General features: G+C 45.0%; 1 long non-coding RNA gene across 4 annotated transcripts in view; it reads left to right on the top strand.

Annotated features, from left to right (window-relative positions):
- Positions 1-9,598: 9,598 nt before the first annotated feature.
- LOC141103832 (uncharacterized) overlaps positions 9,599-18,179 on the top strand; it is a 43,989-nt gene continuing 35,408 nt past the window's right edge. For 3 of the 4 annotated variants that reach the window (XR_012235379.1, XR_012235378.1, XR_012235376.1), the window contains exons 1-2: positions 9,599-9,727; positions 13,294-13,388. This is a non-coding gene — a long non-coding RNA (uncharacterized lncRNA). The remainder of the gene's footprint in view (positions 9,728-13,293; positions 13,389-18,179) is intronic. The other variant, XR_012235377.1, reaches the window with a different exon arrangement.

The following is an 18,179-nucleotide window of genomic DNA, read 5'->3' as shown; positions in this document are numbered from 1 at the left end:
ACAGGAGCTGGTCAGAGACTGCAGGCATAGTGCAGGAGATGGTCAGAGACTGCAGACACAGTACAGGAGATGGTCAGAGACTGCAGACATGTTACAGGAGATGGTCAGAGACTGCAGACATAGTACATGAGATGGTCAGAGACTGCAGACATGGTACAGAAGATGGTCAGAGACTGCAGACATGGTACAGGAGCTGGTCAGAGAATACAGACATAGTACAGGAGATGGTTAGAAACTACAGACAAAGTACAGGAGATGGTTAGAGACTGCAAACATAGTACAGGAGATGGTCAGAGACTGCAGACATAGTACAGGAGATGGTCAGAGACTGCAGACATGATATAGGAGATGGTTAGAGACTGCAGACTTAGTACAGGAGATGGTCAGAGATGGCAGACATAGTACAGGAGATGGTCCGAGACTGCAGACATGGTACAGGAGCTGGTCAGAGACTACAGACATAGTACATGAGATGGTCAGAGACTGCAGACATAGTACAGAAGATGGTCCGAGACTGCAGACATGAATCAAGAGATGGTCCGAGACTGCAGCCATGATACAAGAGATGGTCAGAGACTGCAGACATGATATAGGAGACTGTTAGAGACTGCAGATATAGTACAGGAGATGGTCAGAGACTGCAGACATGATATAGGAGATGGTCAGAGACCGCCGACATGATACAGGAGATGGTCCAAGACTGCAGACATGATACAGGAGATGGTCAGAGACTGCAGACATAGTACATGAGATGGTCCGAGACTGCAGACATAGTACAGAAGATGGTCCGAGACTGCAGACATGAATCAAGAGATGGTCCGAGACTGCAGCCATGATACAAGAGATGGTCAGAGACTGCAGACATAGTACAGGAGATGGTCAGAGACTGCAGACATAGTACAGGAGATGGTCAGGGATTGCAGACATGATACAGGAGATGGTCAGAGACTGCAGACATGATACAGGAGATGGTCCGAGACTGCAGACATAGTACAGAAGATGGTCAGAGACTGCAGACATAGTACAGAAGATGGTCCGAGACTGCAGACATAGTAAAGGAGATGGTCAGAGACTGCAGACATAGTACAGGAGATGGTCAGAGACTGCAGACATGATACAAGAGATGGGCATGGGAATGCAGACATAGTAAAGGAGATGGTCAGAGACTGCAGACATTGTACAGGAGAAGGTCAGAGACTGCAGACATGATATAGGAGACGGTTAGAGACTGCAGACATAGTACAGGAGATGGTCAGAGACTGCAGACATAATACAAGAGATGGTCAGAGACTGCAGACATAGTACAGGAGATGGTGAGAGACTGCAGACATGATATAGGAGATGGTTAGAGACTGCAGATATAATACAAGAAAATTTCAGAGACTGCAGAAATAGTACAGGAGATGGTCAGAGACTGCAGACATGATATAGGAGATGGTTAAAGCCTGCAGACATAGTACAGGAGATGGTCAGAGACTGCAGACATAATACAGGAGATGGTCAGAGACTACAGACGTAGTACAGGAGATGATCAGAAACTGCAGACATAGTACAGGAGATGTTTAGAGACTGCAGACATGATATAGGAGGCGGTTAGAGACTGCAGACATAGTACAGGAGATGGTCAGAGACTGCAGACATGATATAGGAGACGGTTAGAGACTGCAGACATAGTACAGGAGATGGTCAGAGACTGCAAACATGATATAGGAGATGGTTAGAGATTGCAGACATAGTACATGAGATGGTCCGAGACTGCAGACATAGTACAGGAGACGGTCAAAGACCGCAGATATGGTACAGGAGATGGTCAGAGACTGCAAATATGATATAGGAGATGGTTAGAGACTGCAGACATAGTACAGAAGATGGTCAGAGACTGCAGACATGATATAGGAGACGGTTAGAGACTGCAGACATAGTACAGGAGATGGTCAGAGACTGCAGACATAGTACAGGAGATGATCAGAGACTGCAGACACGATATAGGAGACGGTTAGAGACTGCAGACATGGTACAGGAGATGGTCAGAGACTGCAGACATAATACAAGAGATGGTCAGAGACTGCAGACACAGTACAGGAGATGGTCAGAGACTACAGACATAGTACAGGTGATGATCAGAGAATGCAGACATAGTATAGGAGATGGTCCGAGACTGCAGACATGATACAGGAGATGGTCCGAGACTGCAGACATGATACAGGAGATGGTCCGAGACTGCATACATAATACAGGAGATGATCAGAGACGGCAGTCATAATACAGGAGATGGTCAGAGTCTACAGATATAGTACAGGAGATGGTCAGAGACTGCACAAATAGTACAGGAGATGATTAGAGACTGCAGACATAGTACAGGAGACGGTCAGAGACTGCAGACATGTTATAGGAGAGGGTTAGAGACTGCAGACATGGTACAGGAGATGGTTAGAGACTGCAGACATAGTACAGGAGACGGTAAGAGACTGCAGAAATGATATAGGAGACGGTTAGAGACTGCAGACATGATACAGGAGATGGTCCGAGACTGCATACATAATACAGGAGATGATCAGAGACGGCAGTCATAATACAGGAGATGGTCAGAGTCTACAGCTATAGTACAGGAGACGGTCAGAGACTGCACAAATAGTACAGGAGATGATTAGAGACTGCAGACATAGTACAGGATACGGTCAGAGACTGCAGACATGTTATAGGAGACGGTTAGAGACTGCAGACATGGTACAGGAGATTGTTAGAGACTGCAGACATAGTACAGGAGATGGTCAGAGACTGCAGACATAGTACAGGAGATGGTCAGAGACTGCAGACATGATACAGGAGATGGTCCGAGACTGCAGACATAGTACAGAAGATGGTCCGAGACTGCAGACATAATACAGGAGACGATCAGAGACTGCAGATATACTACAGGAGATGGTCCGAGACTGCAGACATGATACAGGAGATGGTCCGAGACTGCAGACATGATACAGGAGATGGTCCGAGACTGCATACATAATACAGGAGATGATCAGAGACGGCAGTCATAATACAGGAGATGGTCAGAGTCTACAGATATAGTACAGGAGATGGTCAGAGACTGCACAAATAGTACAGGAGATGATTAGAGACTGCAGACATAGTACAGGAGACGGTCAGAGTCTGCAGACATGTTATAGGAGACGGTTAGAGACTGCAGACATGGTACAGGAGATGGTTAGAGACTGCAGACATAGTACAGGAGACGGTCAGAGACTGCAGACATAGTACAGGAGACGGTCAGAGACTGCAGAAATGATATAGGAGACGGTTAGAGACTGCAGACATGGTACAGGAGATGGTCAGAGACTGCAGACATAGTACAGGAGATGGTCAGAGACTGCAGACATAGTACAGGAGATGGTCAGAGACTGCAGACATGATACAGGAGATGGTCCGAGACTGCAGACATAGTACAGGAGACTATCAGAGACTGCAGATATACTACAGGAGATGGTCAGAGACTGCAGACATAGCACAGGAGATGGTCCGAGACTGCAGACATAGTACAGGTGATGATCAGAGACTGCAGACATGATATATTAGACGGTTAGAGACTGCAGACATGGTACAGAAGATGGTCAGAGACTGCAGACATGATATAGGAGATGGTTAGAGACTGCAGGCATAGTACAGGAGATGGTCAGAGACTGCAGACATAATACAAGAGATGGTCAGAGACTGCAGACATAGTACAGGAGATGGTCAGAGACTACAGACATAGTACAGGAGATGGTCAGAGACTACAGACATAGTACAAGTGATGATCAGAGAATGCAGACATAGTATAGGAGATGGTCCGAGACTGCAGACATGATACAGAAGATGGTCCGAGACTGCAGACATGATACAGGAGATGGTCCGAGACTGCAGACATAGTACAGGAGACGGTCAGAGACTGCAGAAATGATATAGGAGACGGTTAGAGACTGCAGACATGGTACAGGAGATGGTCAGAGACTGCAGACATAGTACAGGAGATGGTCAGAGACTGCAGACATAGTACAGGAGATGGTCAGAGACTGCAGACATAGTACAGGAGATGGTCAGAGACTACAGACATAGTACAGGAGATGGTCAGAGACTGCAGACATAGTACAGGAGATGGTCAGAGACTGCAGACATGGTACAGGAGATGGTCGGAGACTGCAGACATGATACAGGAGATGGTCCGAGACTGCAGACATAGTACAGAAGATGGTCCGAGACTGCAGACATAATACAGGAGACGATCAGAGACTGCAGATATACTACAGGAGATGGTCAGAGACTGCAGACATAGTACAGGAGATGGTCCGAGACTGCAGACATAGTACAGGTGATGGTCTGAGACTGCAGACATAGTACAGGTGATGATCAGAGACTGCAGACATGATATATTAGACGGTTAGAGACTGCAGACATGGTACAGAAGATGGTCAGAGACTGCAGACATGATATAGGAGATGGTTAGAGACTGCAGGCATAGTACAGGAGATGGTCAGAGACTGCAGACATAATACAAGAGATGGTCAGAGACTGCAGACACAGTACAGGAGATGGTCAGAGACTGCAGACACAGTGCAGGAGATGGTCATAGACTGTAGACACAGTACAGGAGATGGTCAGAGACTGCAGATACAGTACAGGAGATGGTCAGAGACTGCAGACATAGTACAGGAGATGGTCAGAGACTGCAGACATGTTACAGGAGATGGTCAGAGACTGCAGACATAGTACAGGAGATGGTCAGAGACTGCAGACATAGTACAGGAGATGGTCAGAGGCTGCAGACATAATTTAGGAGATGGTCAGAGACTGCAGACATGGTACAGAAGATGGTCAGAGCCTGCAGACATGATACAGGAGATGGTCAGAGACTGCAGACACAGTACAGGAGATGGTCAGAGACTGCAGATACAGTACAGGATATGGTTAGAGACTGCAGACATAGTACAGGATATGGTTAGAGACTGCAGACATAGTACAGGAGATGGTCAGAGACTGCAGACATAGTACAGGAGATGGTCAGAGACTGCAGACATGATATAGGAGAAGGTTAGAGACTGCAGACATAGTACAGGAGATGGTTAGAGACTGCAGACATAGTACAGGAGATAGAAAGTCCTGCAAGCAGCATCTTTGGGGAGGTTTTAGAGCATTGTATACAAAGCTCCCAAACTGCCATTGCCCACTGGAATGAATGGGCAGTGATTCCAAAGCGCCTGAAAAGCTATTTGGACGTGCCGCAAACACGGGCGCTTTTAACCCCATCTTCGGACGCTATCGGGGTTAAAAGCGCCCCACTAGCGGCCCAAAAACAAGCCGCGCTTTAGCTCTAACGCAGCCCCAATCTGAAAGTAGCCTTATCCTTAAACCATCACTTTATTAATATAAAAAGTGGTATTATACTCACAAGATGACAAATGTATCAAGCACATCACATAGTACACCGTCATCTAATCCACATTACATCAGATCATGTGGTAGGAGAAGGTGAAGATCCAATAGGCTAACATGTTTCAAGGACTAGCCTCTTCCTCAGAGCCCTGAAGAAGCTAGTCCTCGAAATGCATTAGCGTATTGGATCTTCACCTTCTCCTACCACATGATGCAATGTGGATTGGATGACGGTGTACTATGTGATGTGCTTGATACATTTGTCATTTTGTGAGTATAATACTTACCACTTTTTATATTAATAAAGGGATGGTTTTAGGATAAAGCACTAGGTCTGGGCGCCCTCTCTGTCTTTTTATGGTTGCACATGGAAGGAGATTGCACAATACAGGCAAAAAAAAAAATTCCCAGCAGACTTACCAGCCAGCCAGCAAAAGAAACAAATTGTCGTTTCTAAAAATTCAGGGTAAAAACAGAGGCTTTTGTTGCACTCATTTGCAAATCTATGTGGAAGCCGCAGCGCCCCACCAAGGCTCCTGTAAAGTGCGGCCCTAACTCTATATATGTTTAGTTGCAGGTTTGTCCCTACATAGGATTGTTACTCTTTATTGCTTTCACTAAATATCCTATAAAGAGACCCAGTCACCAGCTACAACTTTTCAATTTACGGGATTTTATTGAAACATAAATGTACTTTATTTATCACAAGTATTTCTATAATGCCAACAATTTACACATTTATATTGCACATTCATATCAGCCCTCTCGGATCTTACAATCTATAGCCGGCCACAGAAGGATTGAACCTCGGCTGGTTCAGCAGGGACAGGCCTGAGATTCAATTTATCCATGGGCAGGCTGGTTGTACTGAAATCGATTGACTTCAGTACAACCAGTCTGTGGGATTTTTATTCAGGCAATCACAGCCGGCAGTGATCATTCTGTTCTGCCAGCAGGGAAAGCACCCCGCTGGCAAAACACAATAGTGCTATGGGAGGGATTCCCCCATCTGTGTTGATGGGGGAAATCAAGCTATTTTCTTTCCATTCACCCATTGTGGATGGAAAAAAAGGTGCATAATCTATGGGCTGCTAAAGTCCTTAAGGTTGGCCATAGAAGTGTATTTTTAATTTTTTTTCAATCAGGCAGTGGGCGGATCGGAAAAACCAAATGGAATCCCCATCCGTTTACATAAAACAAACACCCTAAAGAACACAGTTATATAGAAATGTAACAGTACCACACCAGTATTGTTAAGTAAAAGTAGTCAAATTTTATTACATTATCCAATAAAAAATCCCATAGATTGGTCTATATTGCAAATGTAGAAAACACTTTACAGTAAAAGGCATTGCCACCCTTGGTAGTAGATTAGTGGGTGTAGCTGAGCCTAAGAGGCATTGCCACCCTTGCTGATACAAAAAGGTGGTTACTATCCGCCCCCACCTGTAACTGGTCACTGCAGCAAGGAGCATTGCAAAGGTAACACATAAAAATAAGACATTTCCACGCTCAACTTACCGACCAGCCTGTGACCAACCAAACTGTCCTGTCAAGCAGTATGTGTCAAAGACAGGGGTTTAGTTGCACACATTTACAAATGCATGCGTAAGCCACAGAGCCACGGCAAGGCACCCCATTTTTCTGTGGAACCTAAGAGGCATTGCCACCATTGGTGGTAGATGAGTGTATGTAGGTGGGAGCAGGGGGTACACTGGGCATGGGGGAGTGAGGGCAGAAACTTGGAGGGAAGTTCCACTGGCCACACTCACCCCCTACCCAGGGTTGTAGCGTCCCTTCTTGGTGGTAGATGAGTGGGTGTAGCAGAGCCTGAGGCATTGTCACCCTTGGTGGTAGATGATTGCATATAGGTGGGGGTATTACCAGTATGCTGGGCATGGGGGAGTGAGGGCAGGTGAAATTTGGGGGGAAGTTCCACTGGCCACACTCACCCCCCCTACCCAGGGTGGTAGCGTTCCTTCTTGGTGGTAGATGAGTGGGTGTAGCAGAGCCTGAGGCATTGTCACCCTTGGTGGTAGATGATTGCATATAGGTGGGGGTATTACCAGTATGCTGGGTATGGGGGAGTGAGGGCAGATGAAACTTGGGGGGAAGTTCCACTGGCCACACTCACCCCATACCCAGGGTGGTAGCGTCCCCTCTTTGTGGTAGATGATTGGGTGCAGGGGGTATTACCAGTATGCTGGGTGTGGGGGAGTGAGGGCAGATGAAACTTGGGGGGAAGTTCCACTGGCCACACTCACCCCCTACCCAGGGTGGTAGCGTCCCCTCTTGGTGGTAGATGAGTGGGTGTAGGTTGGGGCAGGGGCTATTACCAGTATGCTGGGCATGGGGGAGTGAGGGCAAATGAAACTTGGGGGGAAGTTCCACTGGCCACACTCACCCCCTACCCAGGGTGGTAGCGTCCCCTCTTTGTGGTAGATGATTGCATATAGGTGGGTGCAGGGGGTATTACCAGTATTCTGGTAGTGGGGGAGTGAGGGCAGATGAAACTTGGGGGGAAGTTCCACTGGCCACACTCACCCCCTACCCAGGGTGGTAGCGTCCCCTCTTGGTGATAGATGAGTGGGAGTAGGTGGGGGCAGGGGGTATTACCAGTATGCTGGGTGTGGGGAAGTGAGGGCAGATAAAACTTGGGGGGAAGTTCCACTGGCCACACTCACCCCATGCCCGGGGTGGTAGCGTCCCCCCTTGGTGGTAGAAGAGTGGGTGTATTGGGTTGTGAGGCAGTTGATCCAGAGGAAGGCGAAAAACTCCAGCAAAGCATGATCCAATGTGCTCCAGCTGGGGAAAAAATTCCTTCCTGATCCCCCGAGAGGCAATCGAATATTTCCTGGATCGGCCCTGTTTGTGGGGGAGGGCGGGCAATTGGAGCCCCACCCTCGGTGGTAGGAGATGTGGGTGTCAGTGTGTGGAGAGCGGGGGAGGAGGGACCATCCCCCACACAGAGCTCTGGAGGGAGGAGCCATTTTCCGGACTACAGCCGGGTCACGGCGTGTCTGTATGATCTGCCTCCTCTGTTCAGGCTCTAAAGGAACTACAAGTCCCAGCAATCTCTGTCCACATGAGGAACTACAACTCCCAGCATGCACTGTGTAAGTGATGGGGGTTCCGCTCCCAGCCTGGAATAAGATGCTGTGGGACTACATATCCCAGCATGATTTTCTCTATGGAGATATTACAGGTCCAGTGATCTCTACATACCCCAGTCTGCTCCCCGGCCCCTCCCCCACCTCAGGGGGAATTGCACCTCCCCAGTCCTGACCAGCCCTCCCCCATCCTGGGTGGAGGGGGACCCACCACTTGTGGTGGGAGAGGATGGTGGGGTGCAATTACCCCTGAGGAGGGGGAGGGAAGCAGGCTGGGGTATGTAGAGATTGCTGGGACTTGTAGTACATCTATAGGAGAAATCATGCTGGGATATGTAGTCCTGTAACATCCTATTCCAGGCTGGGAGCTGAACCCCCATCACTTACACAGTACATGCTGGGAGTTGTAGTTCCTTATGTGGACAGAGATTGCTGGGAGTTGTAGTTCTTCAGAGGCTGAGCAGAGGAGGCAGGTTCCCCGGACACACAGACACGCTGTGACCCGGATGTAGTCCGGACAATGGCTCCTCCCTCCGGAGCTCTGCGGTGGAGATGTTTCCTCCTCACCGCCCTCCTCACACTGACGCGCTTCCTTCCCCGCTCAGCTTTTTATCTGATCAAGCTGTGACGTCACAAGTGTAACGGCTCCAGCCTCCAGCTCCTGATTGGCTATTCATCCTCTGGTCATGCCCATCCCACGCGCTGATCACGCCCACTCCCACCTGAGCCGTTAGGTCGCTCTCTGCTGCAGTCACGTGTTGCACGTAACGGTCAGAACGAGGCCACGTGACTTCACAGGAGAAGCATGAAATCTTCCCTGCAGCTACTGCGCATGTGCGGCTCAGACGGCAGAAGGTAAACAAGCCGAGGTGATGATTTCCATGGAAACGATTAGCCCCATAAATGCCAGACACTGGAGTTTCCGCCCCCTGCAGGTTCTCAGCCTATCTCCTGCAGGCTGCTGCTTGAGTGGGCGGGATGGTGGGGGGGTGTGGCCTGGAAGAGGGAGGAGTTCCTGGAGGTGCATTACTTTCCAGGCTTGAAACTCCCCCTCGTCAGTGTTGTGTTTGGTCAGGGTGAGTAGGAAGTTTTCTTCAGCTCCTCCTCCCTGAGTCCTGACCTCTGACCCCCCTCCCTCCAGATCATACTGTCACTGCTCTGTGATCACTGAACTCCAGGCTTTGGATGGAGTAGTACTTCTGCTGGAGGGGGTGAGTGGGGGAGGGGAACAAAGTCACAAAACTTTAGGATTTTGGAGAGAAGTGAATATGAAGCCAGCCTAGAAGTGCAGAGAGTTGTCACTGCAGAGCTGAGCAAGAAGACAGTGAAGACATCTCTATGTCTCTCCATGTGCCAGGAATCTCTGTCCAGCCATTTCTATATCCATCCCTAAGATCCCTGTATACTTCACATAACATTCCTCATCACATTTCTATATCCATCCCTAAGATCCCTGTATACTTCACATAACATTCCTCATCACATTTCTATATCCATCCCTAAGATCCCTGTATACTTCACATAACATTCCTCATCACATTTCTATATACCATCCCTAAGATCCCTGTATACTTCACATAACATTCCTCATCACATTTCTATATACCATCCCTGAGATCCCTGTATACTTCACATAACAAACATTCCTCATCACATTTCTATATCCCATCCCTAAGATCCCTGTATACTTCACATAACATTCCTCATCACATTTCTATATCCATCCCTAAGATCCCTGTATACTTCACATAACATTCCTCATCACATTTCTATATCCCATCCCTAAGATCCCTGTATACTTCACATAACATTCCTCATCACATTTCTATATACCATCCCTAAGATCCCTGTATACTTCACATAACATTCCTCATCACATTTCTATATCCATCCCTAAGATCCCTGTATACTTCACATAACATTCCTCATCACATTTCTATATCCATCCCTAAGATCCCTGTATACTTCACATAACAAACATTCCTCATCACATTTCTATATCCCATCCCTAAGATCCCTGTATACTTCACATAACATTCCTCATCACATTTCTATATCCATCCCTAAGATCCCTGTATACTTCACATAACATTCCTCATCACATTTCTATATACCATCCCTAAGATCCCTGTATACTTCACATAACATTCCTCATCACATTTCTATATCCATCCCTAAGATCCCTGTATACTTCACATAACATTCCTCATCACATTTCTATATCCCATCCCTGAGATCCCTGTATACTTCACATAACATTCCTCATCACATTTCTATATACCATCCCTGAGATCCCTGTATACTTCACATAACATTCCTCATCACATTTCTATATCCATCCCTGAGATCCCTGTATACTTCACATAACATTCCTCATCACATTTCTATATCCCATCCCTAAGATCCCTGTATACTTCACATAACAAACATTCCTCATCACATCTCCTTGTATTTCGCACATAGGGGAACCCGTTCACTTCAATGGGCCGCCATATATGTGACAAACACATCGCATATGGGGCGCCATTAACAATTATTGGGCACCACAAGTTCTTTGCGCATGTGAAGTACATTTCCGGAATGCGCTGCAGATTGCCCGTTACCTGCGCACTTTGTCACACATTCAGGTGACCTCAAATGTCAATGTGGCCCAATGTCTCCTATACACGGCTAGTTTTCTTTTGATTTGCAGGTGGGGGGGGCTGTCAGGTAGGTTGTAGGGGGCCCCGTGATTTCTAACAGCGACCCTGCGTGACCAATGGGGTGCCATCTCCTCCTCATGTACCCCGTGTGTCATGTATGTAATCTGTGACCGTCCCGCGTGTCATGTATGTAATCTGTGACCGTCCTGTTTGTCATGTATGTAATCTGTGACCGTCCTGTTTGTCATGTATGTAATCTATGACTGTCCCGTGTATCATGTATGTAATCTATGACTGTCCCGTGTGTCATGTATGTAATCTGTGACTGTCCTGTGTGTCATGTATGTAATCTGTGACTGTCCTGTGTGTCATGTATGTAATCTTTGACCGTCCCATGTGTCATGTATGTAATCTGTGACCATCCTGTGTGTCATGTATGCAATCTGTGACCATCTCATGATCATGTATGTAATCTATGACTGTCCCGTGTGTTATGTATGTAATTTATGACTGTCCCTTGTGTCATGTATGTAATCTATGACTGTCCCTTGTGTCTTGTATGTAATCTATGACTGTCCCGTGTGTCATATATATAATCTATGACTGTCATGTATGTAATCTCTGACTCTCTCTTGTATCATGTATGTAATCTCTGACTCTCTCTTGTATCATGTATGTAATCTCTGACTGTCCCAAGGGTTTCCCCTGGGGGGGTATTGCTCTCCTCTGATCATACAGAATGGAATCAGGGGGGCCCCAGCTAAACCCCCCCTAAAATGTCTGATAGATCCCCCATCAGGGGGCGCTCTGGGCTCCTCCGGGGACAAAGTTCCCCCTTTGGTGTCATAATGAGTGGCGGCAGAATCGCCTCTGAAGCACACATGTGACTTTCCCTGACAATGGCGCCGTCATGTGACGCTGTACACAAATCTCATTTCTATCGTTTTATCCCACAAATAGCGCTTTTTATTGGTGGGATTTCATCACCTCGCCGCTTTTTTAAATTTTTTGCGCTATAAACAGGAAAAAAACTACAGTTTTGAAAAAAAAATTATATCTTTTTACTTCCCGCTATAAAACACTTCCAATAATTGTTTTTTTTTTTTGTTTTTTTTAAATCAAATTTCTTCATCAATTTAAGCGATATGTTTTTGGTAAAAATAACCCAATAAGGCCCCTTTCACACTGGGGCGGGGGTGGCGTCGGCGGTAAAGCGCCGCTAATGTTTTACCCCCCGCTAGCGGCCGAGAAGTGTTAAAAACCAGCAGAGGCACTTTGCCGGCGGAATAGCCGCGCTGTCCCATTTGATTTCAATGGGCAGGAGCGCTGTATACAACGCTCCTCCACCGCTCCGAAGATGCTGCTAGCAGGACTTTTTTTCCCGTCCCGCTAGCGCACCGCTCCCTCGGGGCTTTCACACTGGAGAGACAGCAGCGGCTGTTTTGGGTCGGTTTGCAGGCGCTATTTTTAGCGCAATAGCGCCTGCAAACCGACCCAGTGTGAAAAGGGGCCTAAGTGTAAATTGATTGGTTTAAAGAAATGTTATCACATCTACAAACTATGCGATATATACTGGAATTTATATTTCTTTATTCATACTAGTAATGGCGGCGATCAGCGACTTCTAGCGGTACTGCAATATTGCGGCGGTCAATCTGACACTGACTGACACATTGTGGGAACTAGTGACACCAATACAGTGATCACTGCTAATACTATATACCAGGGGTGCCCAACCGCTGGCCCACAGCGCCCTCTGACGTGACCCGCCACCTCCTGCTCTGGGGTGGCCGGTCAGCAAGCCCAGATCACGGGTTCTCCGACCCGCCATCCCCGAGAATCGGTGTGAATGGAGCCGTCGCTAGAGTAAGCATGCGGCTGCAGTAGAGAGCAGAGCCGATGAGTCCTGTATAGTGCCGGCTCCTGTCACAGGCGGAGTGATACCAAATGTACTCTGCCTGAGACACCAGCCGCCAGCGACACCCACCAGGAGTACCCAGCAGCAATACCCACTAGCAATAACTGCTAACAGTACCCACCAGTAGTACCAGCAAAACCCGCCAAAAGTACCCACCAGCAGTAACCACAATACCCGCCAGCAGTACCAGCAAAACCGACCATCTATATTCATCCAGGGGGACAGCCAGCAGCAGCCGCCAGCCTTACCCGCCTGGGGACAGCAACCGCCAACGATACCTGCAGGAATCCTGAGGAAGAAGTGAAGATTGAGGTCAGTTTTTAATAAAAAATCAAACAGCAATGGGGATATCTGCACTCTGCACTCGCTACACTGGGCTGCTTTCACACTGATCTGCAGGTGTGGTGCAATGTACCTGTACTGACCCATAGACTTCTATTATTACCTGTACTGACCCATATACTTCTATTATTACCTGTACTGATCCATAGACTTCTATTATTACCTGTACTGACCCATATACTTCTATTATTACCTGTACTGATCCATAGACTTCTATTATTACCTGTACTGACCCATATACTTCTATTATTACCTGTACTGATCCATAGACTTCTATTATTACCTGTACTGACCCATAGGCTTCTATTATTACCTGTACTGACCCATAGACTTCTATTATTACCTGTACTGACCCATAGACTTCTATTATTACCTGTACTGATCCATAGACTTCTATTATTACCTGTACTGACCCATAGACTTCTATTATTACCTGTACTGACCCATAGACTTCTATTATTACCTGTACTGATCCATAGACTTCTATTATTACCTGTACTGATCCATAGACTTCTATTATTACCTGTACTGACCCATAGACTTCTATTATTACCTGTACTGATCCATAGACTTCTATTATTACCTGTACTGACCCATAGACTTCTATTATTACCTGTACTGACCCATAGACTTCTATTATTACCTGTACTGACCCATAGACTTCTGTTATTACCTGTACTGACCCATAGACTTCTGTTATTACCTGCACTGACCCATAGACTTTGATTATTACCTGTACTGATCCATAGACTTCTATTATTACCTGTACTGACCCATAGACTTCTATTATTACCTGTACTGATCTATAGACTTCTATTATTACCTGTACTGATCCATAGACTTCTATTATTACCTGTACTGACCCATAGACTTCTATTATTACCTGTACTGATCTATAGACTTCTATTATTACCTGTACTGATCCATAGACTTCTATTATTACCTGTACTGACCCATAGACTTCTATTATTACCTGTACTGACCCATAGACTTCTATTATTACCTGTACTGACCCAAAGACTTCTATTATTACCTGTACTCACCCATAGATTTTCTATTATTACCTGTACTGACCCATAGACTTCTGTTATTACCTGCACTGACCCATAGACTTCGATTATTACCTGTACTGACCCATAGACTTCTATTATTACCTGTACTGACCCATAGACTTCTATTATTACCTGTACTGACCCATAGACTTCTATTATTACCTGTACTGACCCATAGACTTCTGTTATTACCTGCACTGACCCATAGACTTCGATTATTACCTGTACTGACCCATAGACTTCTATTATTACCTGTACTGACCCATAGACTTCTATTATTACCTGTACTGAATCATAGACTTCTATTATTACTTCTACTGACCCATAGACTTCTGTTATTACCTGTACTGAGCCATAGACTTCTATTATTACCTCTACTGAGCCATAGACTTCTATTATTACCTGTAGTGATTTATAGACTTCTGTTATTACCTGTACTGACCCATAGACTTCTATTATTACCTGTACTGACCCATAGACTTCTATTATTACCTGTACTGATCCATAGACTTCTATTATTACCTGTACTGACCCATAGACTTCTATTATTACCTGTACTGATCCATAGGCTTCTATTATTACCTGTACTGACCCATAGACTTCTATTATTACCTGTACTGACCCATAGACTTCTATTATTACCTGTACTGATCCATAGACTTCTATTATTACCTGTACTGATACCCATAGACTTCTATTATTACCTGTACTGATCCATAGACTTCTATTATTATCTGTACTGATCCATAGACTTCTGTTATTACCTGTACTGATACCCATAGACTTCTATTATTACCTGTACTGATCCATAGACTTCTATTATTATCTGTACTGATCCATAGACTTCTGTTATTACCTGTACTGACCCATAGACTTCTATTATTACCTGTACTGACCCATAGACTTCTATTATTACCTGTACTGAGCCATAGACTTCTATTATTACCTGTACTGACCCATAGACTTCTATTATTACCTGTACTGACCCATAGACTTCTATTATTACCTGTACTGACCCAAAGACTTCTATTATTACCTGTACTGACCCATAGACTTCTATTATTACCTGTACTGACCCATAGACTTCTATTATTACCTGTACTGACCCATAGACTTCTATTATTACCTGTACTGACCCATAGACTTCTGTTATTACCTGCACTGACCCATAGACTTTGATTATTACCTGTACTGATCCATAGACTTCTATTTATACCTGTACTGACCCATAGACTTCTATTTATACCTGTACTGACCCATAGACTTCTATTATTACCTGTACTGACCCAAAGACTTCTATTATTACCTGTACTGACCCATAGACTTCTGTTATTGTACTGAGCCATAGACTTCTGTTCTTACCTGTACTGAGCCATAGACTTCTATTATTACCTGTACTGACCCATAGACTTCTATTATTACCTGTACTGACCCATAGACTTCTATTATTACCTGTACTGAATCATAGACTTCTATTATTACTTCTACTGACCCATAGACTTCTGTTATTACCTGTACTGAGCCATAGACTTCTATTATTACCTGTACTGAGCCATAGACTTCTATTATTACCTGTACTGAGCCATAGACTTCTGTTCTTACCTGTACTGAGCCATAGACTTCTATTATTACCTGTACTGACCCTTAGACTTCTATTATTACCTGTACTGAGCCATAGACTTCTGTTCTTACCTGTACTGAGCCATAGACTTCTATTATTACCTGTACTGACCCATAGACTTCTATTATTACCTGTACTGACCCATAGACTTCTATTATTACCTGTACTGAATCATAGACTTCTATTATTACTTCTACTGACCCATAGACTTCTGTTATTACCTGTACTGAGCCATAGACTTCTATTATTACCTGTACTGAGCCATAGACTTCTATTATTACCTGTACTGAGCCATAGACTTCTATTATTACCTGCAGGTTTGGTGTGCTTTCAGAAAGTGCATCACACCTGCAGGATATAATTGAATTCTATGGCAAAGTGCAGCTAACCCACAGGAAAGCCACAGGCGCACTGCGCTGAACCCACGGTGCAGGTAAACTGTAGCGCATCAGTGTGAAAGCAGCCTTAGCACTCATTCATACAATCGGTCCCTGCTTTGCAGGGAAGCGAAATCCAGCACATCCCCCAGTGACAGGACAGAGCTCTGCCTTGTTTACATACTGACCCATAGACTTCTATTATTACCTGTACTGACCCATAGACTTCTATTATTACCTGTACTGACCCATAGACTTCTATTTTTACCTGTACTGACCCAAAGACTTCTATTATTACCTGTACTGACCCATAGACTTCTATTATTACCTGTACTGACCCATAGACTTCTATTATTACCTGTACTGAATCATAGACTTTTATTATTACTTCTACTGACCCATAGACTTCTATTATTACTTCTACTGACCCATAGACTTCTGTTATTACCTGTACTGAGCCATAGACTTCTATTATTACCTGTACTGAGCCACAGACTTCTGTTATTACCTGTAGTGATTTATAGACTTCTGTTATTACCTGTACTGACCCATAGACTTCTATTATTACCTGTACTGACCCATAGACTTCTATTATTACCTGTACTGAGCCATAGACTTCTATTATTACCTGTACTGACCCATAGACTTCTATTATTACCTGTACTGACCCATAGACTTCTATTATTACCTGTACTGAGCCATAGACTTCTATTATTACCTGTACTGACCCATAGACTTCTATTATTACCTGTACTGACCCATAGAATTCTATTATTACCTGTACTGAGCCATAGACTTCTATTATTACCTCTACTGAGCCATAGACTTCTATTATTACCTGTACTGAGCCATAGACTTCTATTATGACCTGTACTGAGCCACAGACTTCTGTTATTACCTGTACTGAGCCCCATAGACTATTATTATTATTACCTGTACTGAGCCATAGACTTCTGTTATTACCTGCAGGTTTGGTGTGCTTTCAGAAAGTGCATCACACCTGCAGGATATAATTGAATTCTATGGCAAAGTGCAGCTAACCCACAGGAAAGCCACAGGCGCACTGCGCTGAACCCACGGTGCAGGTAAACTGTAGCGCATCAGTGTGAAAGCAGCCTTAGCACTCATTCATACAATCGGTCCCTGCTTTGCAGGGAAGCGAAATCCAGCACATCCCCCAGTGACAGGACAGAGCTCTGCCTTGTTTACATACTGACCCATAGACTTCTATTATTACCTGTACTGACCCATAGACTTCTATTATTACCTGTACTGACCCATAGACTTCTATTTTTACCTGTACTGACCCAAAGACTTCTATTATTACCTGTACTGACCCATAGACTTCTATTATTACCTGTACTGACCCATAGACTTCTATTATTACCTGTACTGACCCATAGACTTCTATTATTACCTGCACTGAGCCATAGACTTCTATTATTACCTGTACTGAATCATAGACTTTTATTATTACTTCTACTGACCCATAGACTTCTGTTATTACCTGTACTGATCTATAGACTTCTGTTATTACCTGTACTGACCCATAGACTTCTATTATTACCTGTACTGACCCATAGACTTCTATTATTACCTGTACTGACCCATAGACTTCTATTATTACCTGTACTGACCCATAGACTTCTATTATTACCTGTACTGAGCCATAGACTTCTGTTCTTACCTGTACTGACCCATAGACTTCTAT

The sequence above is a fragment of the Aquarana catesbeiana genome, linkage group LG07 (assembly GCF_042186555.1).
Source record: "Aquarana catesbeiana isolate 2022-GZ linkage group LG07, ASM4218655v1, whole genome shotgun sequence".
Lineage (NCBI taxonomy): Eukaryota > Metazoa > Chordata > Amphibia > Anura > Ranidae > Aquarana > Aquarana catesbeiana.
Note: the sequence above shows the minus strand (reverse complement) of the source record. Positions and strands in the feature narration are given on the sequence as shown.